Source organism: Polypterus senegalus, chromosome 8, assembly GCF_016835505.1.
Source record: "Polypterus senegalus isolate Bchr_013 chromosome 8, ASM1683550v1, whole genome shotgun sequence".
NCBI classification, from domain to species: Eukaryota; Metazoa; Chordata; class Cladistia; order Polypteriformes; family Polypteridae; genus Polypterus; species Polypterus senegalus.
Genome location: NC_053161.1, coordinates 152,552,298 through 152,570,381, shown reverse-complemented (window position 1 = coordinate 152,570,381; position 18,084 = coordinate 152,552,298). Strand labels below are relative to the sequence as shown.

Sequence of the window (18,084 nt, the reverse complement as noted above, 5' to 3'; positions counted from 1 at the left end):
TCTGGACTTGTAGCTAGTGACCGTCTGGATGGTCCTTTTCTTCTTTGGTCCAGAGGACATGATGTGCATTTCTTACTGAAATATTGATTTGTCCAACCATGATGCACCTTTTCACTGTATGATGGTCTAACCAAGGTGCCTGTGACGATGTGGGTTTGGCTCCACGCTCCCATCGCTTTTCGGGAGCCCTTCAACCCAACACCGTCGGTAATGTCACCGATGAGCTAGACAGTGAGACAATAACAACTGAGCATGGGGATGGTAAAAAGTGAAAAAGTGCTTTTATTAGAAATCTAACAACAAATCAAAAACAGTGTTCAATAAATAAAGTGCAGTGCTTTCCAAAATTCAGTCATTAAATAAATAATCCATTAAAACACGTGGAGGTTAAAAATACACAATAGAAAAAAACAATCCTTTAAAAACGAGGTTAAAACATCCAACAGGAAACAGTCTATAAAAAAGCCCGGTGCCTTCTTTTTAAACTAGCGTCTCTCCTGCTTCACCCAGCTGGGCCCCCCAACAAGGGAGACGCTCTCTCTTTGCAGCTGACCTTTGTGCCTGCCTCTGCTGTCAGTTGCCTTACCGATCCTTGGCTCTGGTCAGCTCCTCCAGAGAGTGACATGGGAATTCCCTACGACCAAGGCTCTCACGTTGGGAACACCACATCCCAAGTCCCGACTCCCGACTCCCGGTACCTTCCTCGGAGAGTCCTGCGCCTTCCAGTCACTCCCGCCCTACAAAACAAACTCTGAGGGAGCGACCACAACCACTACTTCTCCCGGGTGTTGGCCAAACACCCAGTCTGCCTTCAGCTGCCTGCAAGCATTCTCTCACTCGCTCTCCTGCTTCATCGACTTGCGCTCTCCTCCTCACTGCTTCCTGCTCCAACCACCGTTTACTTCTCTTTTTTCTTGTTCTACTCTATTCGTTCCCCCTTTTCAACCAACTCACGCTTCTTTTTATATAGCGAGGGGCCATAGCAGCTGCAGCACATTAGCCATGGGAACAATCACGGATGTGGGCAGTCCCTCACCTGTGCACTCGGTGAGAAACGCCCACACCACAGATCGTCCCGTGGCTTGCTATGGCCCAACGCCCCCTCGCTAAGCCGCCGCGAGAGCAGTGATTATTTATATAAATGGCCTTTGCTAAACGAGCTGTGGACCAACAACACCACAGTGCCTCCGAGTCCAGAGAAATTAACGGCACTTCTGAACACTGTTAACATATGGCTTCCTGTTTGCCTAGTGCCATTGTAACCAGCATTTATAGATGTGACTACATATCATGCCACTTGATAAAGGCCAGTACTCCTGGGCCCATATGCTTATATCTCTCATTGATGAATAATGGTTTTTGAAGCAGCATCACCTGAGAGATCTGAGATCAAGGGCAATTGATACCCTTGCCCTTCACATATTTTTCCTAATTCCTTGAAAATTTTAATTATATTATAGACCGTTAAGGATGAAATACAGTGCATCCGGAAAGTATTCACAGCACATCACTTTTTCCACATTTTGTTATGTTACAGCCTTATTCAAAAATGGATTAAATTCATTTTTTTCCTCAGAATTCTACACACAACACCCCATAATGACAACGTGAAAAAAGTTTACTTGAGATTTTTGTAAATGTATTAAAAATAAAAAAATTGAGAAAGCACATGTACATAAGTATTCACAGCCTTTGCCATGAAGCTCAAAATTGAGCTCAGGTGCATCCTGTTTCCCCTGATCATCCTTGAGATGTTTCTGCAGCTTCATTGGAGTCCACCTGTGGTAAATTCAGTTGATTGATTTGGAAAGGCACACACCTGTCTATATAAGGTCCCACAGTTGACAGTTCATGTCAGAGCACAAACCAAGCATGAAGTCAAAGAAATAGACCTCCGAGACAGGATTGTCTCAAGGCACAAATTTTGGGAAGGTTACAAAAAAATTTCTGCTGCTTTGAAGGTCCCAATGAGCACAGTGGCCTCCATCATCGGTAAGTGGAAGAAATTCAAAACCACCAGGACTCTTCCTAGAGCCGGCCATCTAAACTGAGCGATCGGGGAGAAGGGTCTTAGTCAGGGAGGTGACCAAGAACCCGATGGTCACTCTGTCAGAGCTCCAGAGGTCCTCTGTGGAGAAAGGAGAACCTTCCAGAAGGACAACCATCTCTGCAGCAATCCACCAATCAGGCCTGTATGGTAGAGTGGCCAGATGGAAGCTACTCCTTAGTAAAAGGCACATGGCAGCCCGCCTGGAGTTTGCCAAAAGGCACCTGAAGGACTCTCAGACCATGAGAAACAAAATTCCCTGGTCTGATGAGACAAAGATTGACTTTTTTTGATGTGTATGCCAGGTGTCACGTTTGGAGGAAACCAGGCACCGCTCATCACCAGGCCAATACCATCCCTACAATAAAGCATGGTGGTGGCAGCATCATGCTGTGGGGATGTTTTTCAGTGGCAGGAACTGGGGAAACTAATCAGGATAAAGGGAAAGATGACTGCAGCAATGTACAGAGACATCCTGGATGAAAACCTGCTCCAGAGCGCTCTTGACCTCAGACTGGGCCGACGGTTCATCTTTCAGCAGGACAACGACCCTAAGCACACAGCCAAGATATCAAAGGAGTGGCTTCAGGACAACTCTGTGAATGTCCTTGAGTGGCCCAGCCAGAGCCCAGACTTGAATCCGATTGAACATCTCTGGAGAGATCTTAAAATGGCTGTGCACCGACGCTTCCCATCCAACCTGATGGAGCTTGAGAGGTGCTGCAAAGAGGAATGGGTGAAACTGGCCAAGGACAGGTGTGCCAAGCTTGTGGCATCATATTCAAAAAGACTTGAGGCTGTAATTGCTGCCAAAGGTGCATCGACAAAGTATTGAGCAAAGGCTGTGAATACTTATGTACATGTGATTTCTCAGTTTTTTTATTTTTAATAAATTTGCAAAAACCTCAAGTAAACTTTTTTCATGTTGTCATTATGGGGTGTTGTGTGTAGAATTCTGAGGAAAAAAATGAATTTAATCCATTTTTGAATAAGGCTGTAATATAACAAAATGTGGAAAAAGTGATGCGCTGTGAATACTTTCCGGATGCACTGTACCTAAATCCTTTCCAATCTGTCTTTGAGAAGTATTGTTTTTAAACTTTTGAATGATTTTCTCACACATTTCCTCTTTGCTGCCAAAGGACTAGGCTTTTCCGAAAAGGATCTCTTACTCAACATCAGAGAAATGGAGTGGAAGGCAGCCATGCAGAGAATTCACTCAAGCTCCATAAATATTTTGTATGTCTTTATTTGTAACTTAGACAAAGCAATGCGGCCTGTTCTGAAGAAAGCTGACCATAGATGATGCCTTAACTAGAGACATTTTAAGTAATTAACAAGTCTGTGAACTACATATCAACATTTATCAGTTTGTATGATGGCCAATATTCAAATGTACTTTGCTTATTGTTATTATTTATGAATATTATCAATAATACATGATTTAAAGTGTAACTTAACTCCTGCTTGTCATTTACTACACCTAATTGCCTGAGGTTATAAATGTAGAAGGTGGGGAGACATTATGTGGTACAATACCTTAGAAACAGTGGAAAATCTGTGAGATTTGAGGCATTCTGACAAAAGCTAAACATAATAATACACAAGGGGGAAGTGGAGTAAAATAAAATTCTACCAAGACAAAACAAAACCTTTCTTTGGAATGTGTTGCAGGCCCTCAATAGTAAGAATGGAATGAAATATCATGTCTTTATACCATTTGGGATAGATTACAAATCAAAGTCAGTCAGTCAGTCATTATCCAACCTGCTATATCCTAACTACAGGGTAATGGGGGTCTGCTGGAGCCAATCCCAGCCAGCACAGGGTGCAGGGCAGGAACAAATGCCCAGGTAGTGCGCCAGCCCACCGCAGGGCACACCCACACACCAAGGACAATTTAGGATCGCCAATACACCTAACCTGCATGCCTTTGGACTGTGGGAGGAAACCGGAGCTCCCAGAGAAAACCCATGCAGACACGGGGAGAACATGCAAACTCCATGCAGGGAGGACCCGAGAAGTGAACCCAGGTCTTCTTACTGCGAGGCAGCAGCACTACCACTGCACCACTATGCTGCCCTTGGATTTTCCATACTCTTCCAATTTTTATGTTGGGTTTGTAATCCGTTTACATTTCTTTCAAATACTGTTGGTTTTAAGATCTTATTAATTTGAAAAAATTTGGACATGAGCGTCAGTAGACTATGCGCCCTCAGAAACAAGTTACCCGAAGTACTCTCTAACATTTCAGTAATTATTTACCACTCTGATGCTGATCTTTCTGAACATAAAGTAGGTCATTATGATAACAATTGATGAGAAGAATTCATAATTAATTACAGGATTATGCTATTTGAGGGTTCCTCTTGAGTGACTCTTTCTGTTTCACGATTTGGCTCAAAAACTAATCAGCACATCGTCATCTCATAACAGTCTTAAGTTTCGAGTTTGGTATTTTTCTGTCCAGCCATTTTAGCTCCAGACCATCCTCAAGAAACTGTGACACACAAACAGGCAAACCCACACCCATCATTGACATATCAATATTTTTGGTATCGGGGGACCCTAAAATGTTGAGATCTGTCGAAAACTGGAGATCGGAATTTTTGACAATTCTAAAGCTTTTGCTCCTCCCCCATAGATGATAGATTATGATGGGGGAGGGCGCAAAGCAAAAAAGTCGAACGTGATTTTTTCTTGTTTCCGCCATCCTTCAATAGCAGCTGAAATGTAATTGAAGGTGTATGTAGACTTTTGATATCGATATTACATTGATCCAATTATAATTATACAAGGAGAGTAACTTTTCATGTTTGAAATATTGTCAAGATACAGCTAGTGGCCCTCACAAGTGGCATTTGTTCAAACTACATACAAGGGATTGAAAAACACAGAAGTATATGAAAAGTGAAAATACAGAAATGAAGCACAAACTGAATCACAAAGTCTTCAATGCATTTAAAAGTTTTCAAATGTCATTGATAACATCAAAGCCGATACCAGGATGTACATGTACATATATTTGCTTAGCAGACGCTCTTATCCAAAGTGACTTACAAAAAAAAGGTCAACATAATCGAGTAACATCAGTCTTGGGGGGCTGTTTGGGAACAAGTGTTAAAGACCAAAGGCACAAATTTGGCCACCACAAGTGAAGAGCTCAGAACAAAATATACAAGCTTCTTACAACTCCTAGACTATAAAACCTAACAGCTACTATCCATTAGACAGAAATTCACCAAACAAGAGCATCTGCTGGAAACATCTGAAACATGTTGAGGGAGCCAGAATTTCAAATGGAAGTGGGCAGGTCATTCCACCAGCTAGGAGCTTCACATCTGGATTGAGATTTGAGAACAGACAGAGGTGACATTACCTGACGCCACTCATTAGCAGATCTGAGTGGCTGAGGATGAGCATAGGACCTCACAAGTGTCTCCATATATATATATATATATACTGCTCAAAAGAATTAAAGGAACACTTTTTAATTAGAGTATAGCATAAAGTCAATGAAACTTATGGGATATTAATCTGGTCAGTTAAGTAGCAGAGGGGGTTGTTAATCAGTTTCAGCTGCTGTGGTGTTAATGAAATTAACAACAGATGCACTAGAGGGGCAACAATGAGATGACCCCCAAAATAGGAATGGTTTAACAGGTGGAGGCCACTGACATTTTTCCCTCCTCATCTTTTCTGACTGTTTCTTCACTAGTTTTGCATTTGGCTACAGTCAGTGTCACTACTGGTAGCATGAGGCGATACCTGGACCCTACAGAGGTTGCACAGGTAGTCCAACTTCTCCAGGATGGCACATCAATACGTGTCATTGCCAGAAGGTTTGCTGTGTCTCCCTGCACAGTCTCAAGGGCATGGAGGAGATTCTAGGAGACAAGCAGTTACTCTAGGAGAGCTGGAGAGGGCCATAGAAGGTCCATAACCCATCAGCAGGACCAGTATCTGCTCCTTTGGGCAAGGAGGAACAGGATGAGCACTGCCAGAGCCCTACAAAATGACCTCCAGCAGGCCACTGGTGTGAATGTCTCTGACCAAACAACCAGAAAGACTTCATGAGGGTGACCCAAGGGCCCCATGTCCTCTAATGGGCCCTGAGCTCACTGCCCAGCAGCATGCAGCTCGATTGGCATTTGCCATAGAATACCAGAATTGGCAGATGCACCACTGGTGCCCTGTGCTTTTACAGATGAGAGCAGGTTCACCCTGAGCACGTGACAGAAGTGAAAGGGTCTGGAGAAGCCATGGAGAACATTATGCTGCCTGTAACATCATTCAGCATGAGCAGTTTGGTGGTGGGTTAATGATTGTCTGGGGAGGCATATCCATGGAGGGTCACACAGACCGCTACAGGCTTGACAAAGGCACCTTGGCTGCCATTAGGTATCAGGATGAAATCCTTGGACCCATTGTCAGACCCTATGCTGGTACAGTGGCTCCTGGTGCACGACAATTCCTGGCCTCATGTGGTGAGAGTATGCAGGCAGTTCCTGGAGGATGAAGGAATTGATACCATTGACTGGCCACCACACTTTCCTGACCTAAATCCAATAGAACACCTCTGGGACATTATGTTTTGGTCCATCCAATGCCACCAGGTTGCACCTCAGACTGTCCAGGAGCTCAGTGATGCCCTGGTCCAGATCTGGGAGGAGATCCCCACAACACCATCTGTCATCTCATTAGAAGCATGCACCGATGTTGTCAGGCATGTATACAAGAACACAGGGGCCATACAAAGTGCTGCGTACAATTTTGAGTTGCTGCAATTAAATTTTGGCAAAATGGACTAGCCTGCCACATAATTTTTTCACTCTGATTTTTGGGCGTCTTTGAATTCAGGGCTCTGTAGGTTGATCATTTTCATTTCCATCAAACGATGTGGCATCCTTTCGTTCCTAACACATTACCCAGTCTATATCAGTATAGATATCCAGGAGGATTTCTTTTTCCCATTGAGATCTGATGTGTTTTCAAAGTGTTCCTTTAATTTTTTGAGCAGTTTATATATATATATATATATATATATATATATATATATATATATATATATATATATATATATATATAGGTGCTGATCCATTGACTACTGTTTGGGCAAGCATCAAAGATCAAAGATTTGAACTTAAAACCTGCCGCAATAGGGAGGCAATGTATTGGTCTGAAGAGAGTAGTGACATGCGCCCACCTCAGCTAATTGAACACCAGATATGCCACTGCATTTTGAACCATTTGCAGTGGCTTGGTGGCACATGCCGGTATTGCTGCCAGTAGAGAGTTGGAGTTGTCCAAATGTGACAAGGCCAAAACCTGGAACAGAAGTTGTGCTGCATATCCTGTTAGACATGGTCTGATATTATGGATGTTGTATAGAGTGAAGCTGCAAGACCAACATGGTCTCTTAAAGGACAGCAGGTCATCTATCACCACCTCAAGGTTGCATACAGACTTGGCAGGTGTTAGCGATAATGAACCAAGTTAAACAAAAGGGGGTGCTGAACAGATGGATGAGCTAGGATGAAAAGAGGCCTCACTTTGCCAAGGTGAGCTGGAGATGCCATTCCTTCATACACGTTGTAACATCAGTGAGACATAGATATTCTATCTGATACCATGTGATCCACTGTAGAGAACAAGAGGTACAGCTGCATATCATCTCTTTACTGATAAGAAATATAGTGGAACTGGATAATTGGGCCCAGTGTGGTGGTGTATAGAGAGTAGAGGAGAGGAATCAGCAGCGATTGTTGGGGCACCCTTGACATCTCTCCTCACCACATTAGGATTACCCCAAGAAGTAGGACTTAAACCACCTGAGGGCAATCCTAGTGATGCCAAGGAGAATCTGGTGGTTGATTATATCAAAAGCAGAGGAGTGATTCTACAAGGATGAGGACAGACGACGTGTTGGTAGCTCTGGTCTACTGTAATATGTTGACAATGCTAAGCTGAGCCGTCTCAGTGGAATGGTCCTTCTTGAGTTCGATTAATTAGGATCGTGCAATATGTTTTGAGATCACTCAAATTTTTTATGTGACACGTGGCTTCAGCGTGTCTGATGTGTGCTTTTCCAGTCGCTGAATCTACAAGTGTCTGTCCTCAACGAGGATGTTATTAAAATCGCATTTGATATCCCGTACTCCACCCACGTACTGCTAAGCTGCACGCATTACAGGCTGCAACAGAATGTGGAAATTTTAGTAGTGGGATGCTACTATAGAACCTCTAAAGAATTACGGATGGAAGAAATTGGCTTCATCGTTCAATACACACTTTAGTATGAGCATTACAGATACTGAAGAACAAGTAACAGTTACCTGTATTAGGCGAGTCTTATTACTTCACTACGCAGCAAAACAATTTGAACAGGTTAATATAAATTTTACATACTGTACATCGCACATCATTTCCTACTAGAGGGGTTTCCAGATTCAGTAACGATTAAGTGACAAAGAGCACGTGTTAAATCTAAAGTCGTCAACACAACAGAGCGAGCCAGAGAAAATCGCAGTTTATTCAGGAGATGACGTCATTAAGAGCGACGGAAGCACAAGTCGAGGTGCCTTATTGTTTCTGAGTTGCTATGAACATTTAACTAGAAACAGTAGAAGAAGATGAAGAAGACTGAGCAATAGCAAACGGTGGATATGAAGTGTTAGACTGGTTCTTATGTGTCCTCTTGTGTCCGGCCGACGTAGTCTGCGTGCAATGATAGAGCGTGGAGAGCACCCTAAAGATACAAGGGTAAGTAACTGGAATTGTGGCTCCTCTCTTTGTGCTTTTTACAGTGACCAGACGTCCCGGTTTTCCTGAGACAGTCCTTATTTTTGGATCACCCGTCCCCGAAAGATCAGGAAATGTCCCGGCCTGTGGCGTTTTCTGGAAAAATGCGTACTTTTCCCTAGAGGCTTAGACCCCATTCAGTCTTTCTGATTCCAAATCGTACTTTCTACCCATCTAGACGTCAGACGGTTAGTCGACCAACTGAGTCTGATGCCTGCTGGTGGCCATTGTTTGCAGTAATGGAAACGCACGGAAGGCGAGAAGGTGGAAGCGGACGCATCGTCGGATGGTATCGACGTGCCTTGTGATACGACACGTTTTGGCTATGCTACGCTCTGAGCCAGGAATTATTTTATTATTCATTCTCTGAGCCTGATATAAGAGCTGATGCCTGATTCAGTCATTCACTCGTCAATACGGCGTTCGAGATGAGCCGTTTTCACTGAAGTTAAAGCTTAAACTTAAAAGAGTTAAACTTGCCAATTTATTTTGTAGGACAAAATTGAAAGTGCTGACAAAATTTATTTTTTTAACTTTAATTTGAGCTCTTTATTCTTTAAGTACTGCTGTACACACTTTACTGTATAGTCTAAATTCTGCAGACTGTACTCTCTGTAAATTTCGTCATAGTTGTGAATCTGATAATATTAATTTATATATTAATAGTGAATGAATATTTGACACAAGTCACAACAACATTTGCGGATGCTTGCCTGTTCCTTACACTTACAGCTGTATTTTACTTTGTTTTCCTTTAGTTTGGAGTGCAGAGTGACATTGCTTCTTCCGTTGCCTCTTTGGAATTTGGTTTGCTGTTTCTATTTTTGAAGTCGGGACATGCACTAGCAGTAGCACATGTACGTGGGATGCAATATTGTGAATGAAGCACGTTTATCCTGCAAGTGTAACTGACCTAATAATTTACACTAATGAGTTTATTTGCTCTTCAGGAAAGCGTGTCTTTCAGTCAATTTTCACGAACTGTTTTTGGCAAGATCTAGCCTGTAATTTCACGAAAAATAGCATACAATGGTATGGAACCCTACTTTGAAAATGGGTATAGGTTTGTGGTTTAATAATATGAGTGTTTCAAATGGAAGAAACTCGTACAGAATAAGATGCAGGAAACATGAAAATAGGCATTTCCATTATTAAAGTCTATCTGGCTTCTGGGTGGCTCCACATCCCCCGGCCCCCCGCCTGGTGTCCCAGGTTACTGAAGTCTCCAGTCGGAGTTACTTGCTAGATCTTACAGTCTGTCTCCTTTTTTTTAGTGTCCACGTCCTAAAATTGCCTCATTGACTCCGACTCCTGAATTCCAGGGGCGAATTCCGTCGGCCGGTAGCTGTCGCTGCGTGACTTGAACCATCTTTCACGTCGACAGTGCACTGATTACTTAGTTTCTTCCATTCTTTAGCGCGGGGATGAATTGACAGTTCAGACAGTCGGGTAGAGTAGGTGCACATCCATCCATTAAGTGATGCGAGGAAACGGACTTTACAGAGCGGTTATTATAAAATCGAGATGAATTTAAAAATGAAGAAAAACAATGAAATACCTCAGTGTTAACTAGCCGTTGGAATTGAGTGTGAATGAAAGAGATCATTTAACAAGTTACATCCGCCCATTTTCTAAAAATGCAGGGTCGCAAGGAAGCTGAAGCCTATCCCAACGTTTACAAATAATCATTTGCATACAGATGTTACCCACATGTATTCAGTATTTATATGAAAAGAGGCGACCATGAATAAAAAGAATGGTCATTTCTATATGATGAGACCGAAGTGTTTGCAAATCCTCTTGAGTGAAAGTCTGCAATGTGCCCTTTAATCACGTCTGAATTGTTTGATTTGAAAATTTAAACTGTGGAGCAAAATCAAGGAAAAATGTGTCTTTGTCCCAAACATTATGGAGGGCAGTGTGTGTGTGTGTGTCTGCACTGCTGATGACTGATTTAATTGAAAGAATAAGCATCTCTTAAATGGGCATACATTAAAACTTGTGGTAAAAGTCCACAAATACTATCCTTAATTGCTCATCAACGACTTGATAATTGTGCTGTAGTACACATGTTGCGCCTTACAGTAGTATCGCTGGGTCCTGATCTGAGAGAGACACACTCCTCTGATGGTCGAGACCTGCATGTCTGAGGAGGACGGGACTACCTGGAGAAGCCGACATACTGTAGCTCTGTGATCGCGTTAACTTTAATTGCACTCTGACTCGTCTAACCCTTTCTATACGGTCTTCCGCTTCAGAATTACGGCCCATTAGCACGTCGCAGCTTCACTCAACTCACTCGTTCACTCCGTGCTGTTCACGCACACCACACTGCTCCTTCCCATCCGCAGCTGCCTCGTGAGAGCCCCGCCGTTCACCAATAAAGCCGAGCAAAAGCGCGTCCTTTCCAGCGCCTTCCACACTCGAACCCGCCTCTCGCGCGAGTTCCACTCTTTTTCCCGGGATTTCCTCCTCTCGCTCAGATGTTTAATTTGCATAACGCGCTGCTCCTTCTGAACGTTCAGTGCTCTGTAGCTGCCCCGCCGAATGGCTCTCTGCATCTCCCGCTTGATCAGTACGGTATTCTTGTTTCGTAATGTGAAAAATATATATATCCTCTCGTGTCAAATATCACTTTACAAGTAACATACATACATATATAAATAAATAAATAAATAAATAAAGCTGGATTGACATATCTGCCCAACTTGTTCATTAAATCTAGACAGGTCAATAAAAATAAAATATCTGCCTTAATAGTACCTCAGTTTCGTCACATTTCAGCTAAAAAATACAGTTGAGAGACAAAAATAATCGAGTTTATGCTATTATTGTGGTTTTTATTTGTTTTTGTTTTTTTTTATTATTCAAGAGATTTTTTTTCAATTTTTAAATGACAAAGATAAAAACGCATCACAGAGCATTTGGTTAACATCAAAAAGTTGCCCTCAGTCTTACTCGGATCAAATAACTGAAGCTAGGAAGTGTTGCACAACTCGTACAAGAAGGCGGCAGCACAATCCTTAACCAAATGGCTCAAACCTTTTTTTTTTTCAGGCATTTAAGCCTAAAAAGTAAATAATCATGATAGAAAAGATATTAGTTACCCTAGTCGAGCCTTTTTTGCCTTCCTAGGCCAGGCTTAAACTAGATCAGGGGTGGGCAGCATCCGTCCTGGAGAGCCACTGTGGCTGCAGGTTTTTGATTCTTAATGAGAAGTCAGTTATTGCTGGTGAAGCGCTTATTGCTTAAGTGACATTTTGAGGCTTCGTTTTAGTGGTCTCGCCTGTTAAGGTTCCCCACCCTTATTTGCTTATTTCAGTCTTAAATACTGCATTCACTGTTTTTAATGGCTCCTTATTAGGAATAAGATGTAAATGACAAATCGGCCAGCAGCTCTCTGTCTGTGTTGTTTCCATTCACATATGTGCAGATTTACCATGCACTGCTTGATTTAATAAAACACTTAAAAGAAAAATGTGACAGACTGAAAATGATCCGATTTAGGCTTCAAATCATTTGGATAATATCTTTGGAAAGGGAAAAAAAAAATCCACGATATAAGAACATTAAATTGCAGACTAACAAGCCATAACATTTAATAAGTTATGAGATTGTCAAGGATTGGTTTCTAATTAAGCAATTGGGTCGGAATGAAAACCTGCAGCCAGTGCGACCCTCCAGGACCGACATTGCCCACCCCTGAACTAGGTAATACCTCGACCATTTAATAAACTTCAAGGTCTAGACTAATCATTAACAGAATGAAACCTCCTCTCTAATAACCACTGATGTTACAAGTAATGCACCGTAAATTAAAGTATCGCAAATCCAATTGATGATTCCACCATTTTTTAACCTCCCAGTCTCATTTCCAGTCTCTTTTCTGCATGCTCAAAGTAATTTATGAAAATGTGCTTGGGCAGCATGGTGGCAGGGTGGTCAGTCCTACTGCTACTCTATGAACTGAAACCCCAATATTTATCTCCTGCCTCTGGTCCTTGTCTGTGTATATTTTGTTCCAGCTGCTCCAGTTTTCATTTCACATTTTCAAAGATAAGCAAACTAGTTTATCTGGTGATTAAAAATGGGCCCCATGATGAACTGGCACCCTGCTGTGGGCATGCTGCTTCTGCTTGGATTGGCTTTATTGTGCATTTTCTTACTTCGGCCAAACAAAAAAATGTATGATTAACAAACCATAAATGGACTGCTGAGCAAGACTGCAAAAAGGGAAAAACGTGTCGCCGGGCATCTCAAAATCTGAGTGGGGTGGTGACATTTGGTTGAAACTCAGCTGTTAGAGGACCCTGCTCTGGGAAACTTCACTTGCACTATCAGTCCAGTGTGAAGGAAGCCAGGAGTGTCAGCTAGCCCCAGACCCCCAAATACAAACACACAGGGAGTCCCAGGTTCAAATAAAGTATGGTTTATTCACCAAGTCCTCAAGTAGCAAAACCACAAGTGATCTCTCTCTTTCTCTACAAATCACAATTACTCTCTCTACAATACTCTTACCACCGCACTGCACTCCTCCAGTTGAGTGTTGCCTTTCTTCCTCCCAGCTCCGACTCGCCTGCACAAGGGAGTGCGGTACCTTTTATTGATACAGGTAATATGGAAGTCCTATTTTATGAAATGCATCTCCCTGATGCACCCTCTTAACAGCACCCAGGGACCCCAGCAAGGCTGTGTTGCCAGACTACACTTCCCAGCATGCCCTACTGGTTCCATATTGGGCACCGATATCCATGGCCGCTGCCATCTAGCATCCTAGGGGAATAAAGAGTCCCCAGCGACGTCTTATTCTGGTGGGCTGTCTGTTCATCATCTCTGGCCTTCACATCCAGGTCTTTCCTCTATTCTGGCTGAGATGCCCATCTGCCTGTTCGGAGCCTTCCGTCCGGGTAAGGAACCATACCCTCCTCTGATCTAATCGGGATGCCCGTCCAACTCCTGTGGCATTTACACCAGTAAACAGTGAAGTAGCAATAATTTTTCACCATATATATATATATATATATATATATATATATATATATATATATATATATATATATATATATATATATATATATATGTATATATATATATATATATATATATATATATATATATATATATATATATATATATATATATATATATATATATATATATATATATATATATATATATATATATATATATATATGTATATATATATATATATATATATATATATATATATATATATATATATATATATATATATATATATATATATATATATATATATATATATATATATATGTATATATATATATATATATATATATATATATATATATATATATATATATATATATATATATATATATATATATATATATATATATATATATATATATATATATATATATATATATATATATATATATATATATATATATATATATATATATATATATGTATATATATATATATATATATATATATATATATATATATATATATATATATATATATATATATATATATATATATATATATATATATATATATATATATATATATATATATATATATATATATATATATATATATATATATATATATATATATGTGTGTATATATATATATATGCAAGAGTATATATATGTGTAATGTATATATATATATTATATGTATATATATATATCGATTGCGGCGGCTAGCTGGAGCAGAGGGACATGAGGAGGCTTGTGCCTCTCCAGACATGCAGGGCAGTCCGTCCTGGTTCTATTGGAGCCCGGGTGAGGGCATGGAAGCCACACTGTAGGGGCCTGGTGCGCGGGCGGCCCGTGCGTTGATCGCCACGATCGCGCGGGCTGGAGCCGGCGGGACTGGAGACGAGGAGGCGTGCCTCCACACGCAGCGTCCGCCTGGTTTGTGGGAGCACGCGGGTTGAGGCGCATGGAAGCCCTTCCGGGGCCGGTCACGCCAGGCGGGCGCCCGAGCGGCTTATCGCACGGTCGCGGCTATGGAGCCGGGGGCCTGAGATAGGGGACAAGGAGGCGAGTGCCTCCTCAGAACCAGAGTCATCCGTCCTGGTGCGACAGAAGTGCCCGGAGTACAGAGGCAGAGCGCAGCACCTCGCTAGGCGACCAATGGCGCAGGCCGCCCTGTGACTTTTTTTTTTTATTTTTTTTTATTTTTATTTTTTAAATTTAAAATGGGGGTATTTTAAAATTATTTTTTTTTTTTAAAAATTTTTTTTTAATTTTATAATTTTTTAAATTAGTTTTTAAAATTTTTTTAAAATTTTTAAAAAAATTTTTTTAAAAATTTGGGGGAAAAGGGGGGGGAAAAAAAGGGGGGTTTGTTATTTTGTTTTAAAAATTTTTTTTAAAAAAATTTGTTGTTAAAAAATGAATTTGGTGTATTTTTAAAATTTTTTAAATAAATAAAGGGGAAATTAAAAAAGAGGCTCCACGCCGAGGCCAATAGTGTCCCAACCGCGGGAACAGCGGGACGGCTGCCCTTTCGGTTGTGCCGCTCGGACCCACGTGTCCTCGCGCAGCGGTGGGGCACTGTGGCCTCGCCGGGCTGGAGCCCCGGGGCTTCAGGAGGACATGAGGAGGGCTTGTGCCTCCTCCAGACCGCGAGGGGGCCCGCCCTGGTTCTATTGGGAGCCACGGGTCGAGGGCATGGAAGCCCTTCCCTGTAGGGCCCGTGGTCACCGCCAGGCGGCGCCCGATGCCGGTTTATTCCGCGACGGTCGCGGCTGGGGCTGGAGCCCGCCGACGCTTGAGGACAAGAGAGGGCGAGTGCTCCTCCAGACAGAGTGGGGCGTCCGTCCCTGGTTACGCAGGGGGCCCGGGTACAGGGCATGGAAGCCCAGCCCTGTAGGGACCCGGGCCACACGCCGGCGGCGCCTGTGCCTAATTATCCCGGGAGCCCGCACTTCCGCCACACCAGGAAGTGCCGGGGAAGACTTTATGTGGCGCTCGGAGAGCTGCCAGGAAGGCAGCCAGCACTTCCGCCACGCTGGGTGGCCAAGGAACAGGTGCCGGAAACACCTGGGGCTCATCCGGGAGCCTTATTGAGGGCCGCCTCCCTCCAGTCGGTGGTGGGAAGTCGGGAGGCAGAAGGACTGAGCTGGAGAGCGGACAGGAGGCGGCCAGGAAGAAAGGCACAGAGACTGTGGGCCCTGGACTTTGGGGGATTCGGTGCAAGAGGCACTGGGGTTCGTGAGTGCACGTGACATTTCTATGACTGTAAATAGTGTAAATAAACGGTGTGTGGGAGCAAAATATGCTGTCCGTCTGTCTGTGCCGGGGCCAGCCGTCACAGTATGTATATATATATACGTATATACATATATATATACATACGTATATACATATATATATACATATATATACATATATATATATACACATATATATATATATATATATATATATATATATATATATATATATATATATATATATATATATATACATTATATATATATATATATATATATATATATATATATATATATATATATATATATATATATATATATATATATATATATATATATATATATATATATACATATAAAGGAGAGTTGGGATCCAAGAGACTGTGTTTGTGGAGGGAGGGTGAAGGAGTCACGTGATCATCTCCTCTCCCATTCACTTCATTTCATTCACTTCATTTCGCTCCGAGCTGAGCTCTGCAGCTGACGCGGTCTTGCCGTTCTTTCTCCTTGGTGTTTAGTCCTCTCTCCTTTACTGATTTACTGTTTATTAGATGCAGTACTTCCTGAATAGTATTTTTTCCTTTAGTGTTTCTACTTAGTGTTTCTTTGTGTTTAGTACTCGCGGTGTGCCGGTCTTCCCGGCGGTGTTGAGGTTTACTGTTACTTTCTACTTCGTTTTTGTACTTTAGTGTTTAGTAGACTTTTACTTTATCTCATTTTCTGTTGTTTTTTACTGTTGTTCCTGGCGGTGTTGCCGTTTTTCCCGTTTCTGTTTTTTATGTAGCATGTTCACGAATTAGTCACAGAGAAAATGTATATATTTTGGCTCCAGGAGGACAAACCAAAAATGTTGTATATAAAGAAGCTCTATAAGTCGCATGTAGATATATAATTATTCCAAATACAGCGACTGCAGCGAAGCGCACGAGGTCTGCTAGTATATATCTATATGTCTATGTATGTGTGTGTGTGTGTGTGTGTTCCTGCATCACTTCCGAACGGCTGAAATGATTTGCATGACACTTGGTACACGTTTCTCATCGGTTAACTAAAAATATTGTGGGGTCAAATCAACCCTAACTCACGCCCTTCTGGTTGGGGGGGCCTGGGGGGGGTGGTGATCTTGCGATCATCTATGCATGTTATCATCCAGTTGACACTCGGAATGACCACCAGAGGGCGAACTGGAGTTGACTGCCCCTGTTGCTTTTGATACTAAATAGAGTTGGCCGGTTCCAAGCATCAATGGATGATAACATACATACAAGACGGCAAGACAAGCACATTAGTGAGTCTTCGTTGTTTGTTAATTTATCTTTATTTTTAAAGTTGTGTTTTTTAATTATATTTTTCTCAAACAGTTTAAAAAAACACTTTATTTTCCTCCCGGTCAATGCCGAGTATTTCAGCTAGTACAATTTGAATTCTAAAGTATACATCTGCCCTAACACATTCAGAGATCCTTAAGTCAGCATACCTATACGCTAATGTAAAGCGGCCACGCAATAAGTGGAATAGCTCCAATAATTGTAATTAGTAAGCTCAGTTCACTTAGCTTCACTATAAAATACAATTTAAAAAAGAGCCATTCGTAACTTAAGCAAAGATTGAGAAATTTCTGTAAAAGAGTGATTTGGGAGGGTGAGCTGATGTGTCACTTTAGGTCTGAATTATCAGTCAAGGGTCAGGATGTGTTTTAGGGTGCTAGAAAAGTTTGTGAACCTATTAGAATTTTCTCTGTTTCTGCATTAATGTGGGCTAAAATGTGATCCGATTTTTTTCATAAGTCCTTAATTAGATAAACAAATTAAACAAATAACAGAAAGAAATCCTACTTGTTCAGTTATTTATTGAAGAAAACAATCCTGTGAGGGACAGTTGTACGTTACGTTACTGTGCTGATTGTACACTTGCTGGCCTAATTCTTCGCCTAGAAAGAACCGCAGCTACACCAGAGAGTAGGTAACACCCTTTTCCAGCTTGCTTTAAGAACTTTAATAGGTGTGTATACGTAAGTGTATGT

General features: G+C 41.7%; 2 protein-coding genes across 2 annotated transcripts in view; one reads left to right on the top strand and one right to left on the bottom strand.

Annotated features, from left to right (window-relative positions):
• Positions 1–8,401, bottom strand: part of LOC120534405 (zinc finger protein 501-like) — a 68,189-nt gene extending 59,788 nt beyond the window's left edge. Inside the window, exon 1 of the mRNA XM_039761964.1 lies at positions 8,383–8,401. The gene's annotated coding sequence lies outside the window, so the exon portion shown is untranslated. The remainder of the gene's footprint in view (positions 1–8,382) is intronic.
• Positions 8,402–8,614: 213 nt separating this feature from the next.
• Positions 8,615–18,084, top strand: part of LOC120534402 (zinc finger protein 883-like) — a 30,100-nt gene continuing 20,630 nt past the window's right edge. The window contains exon 1 of the mRNA XM_039761953.1: positions 8,615–8,809. The gene's annotated coding sequence lies outside the window, so the exon portion shown is untranslated. The remainder of the gene's footprint in view (positions 8,810–18,084) is intronic.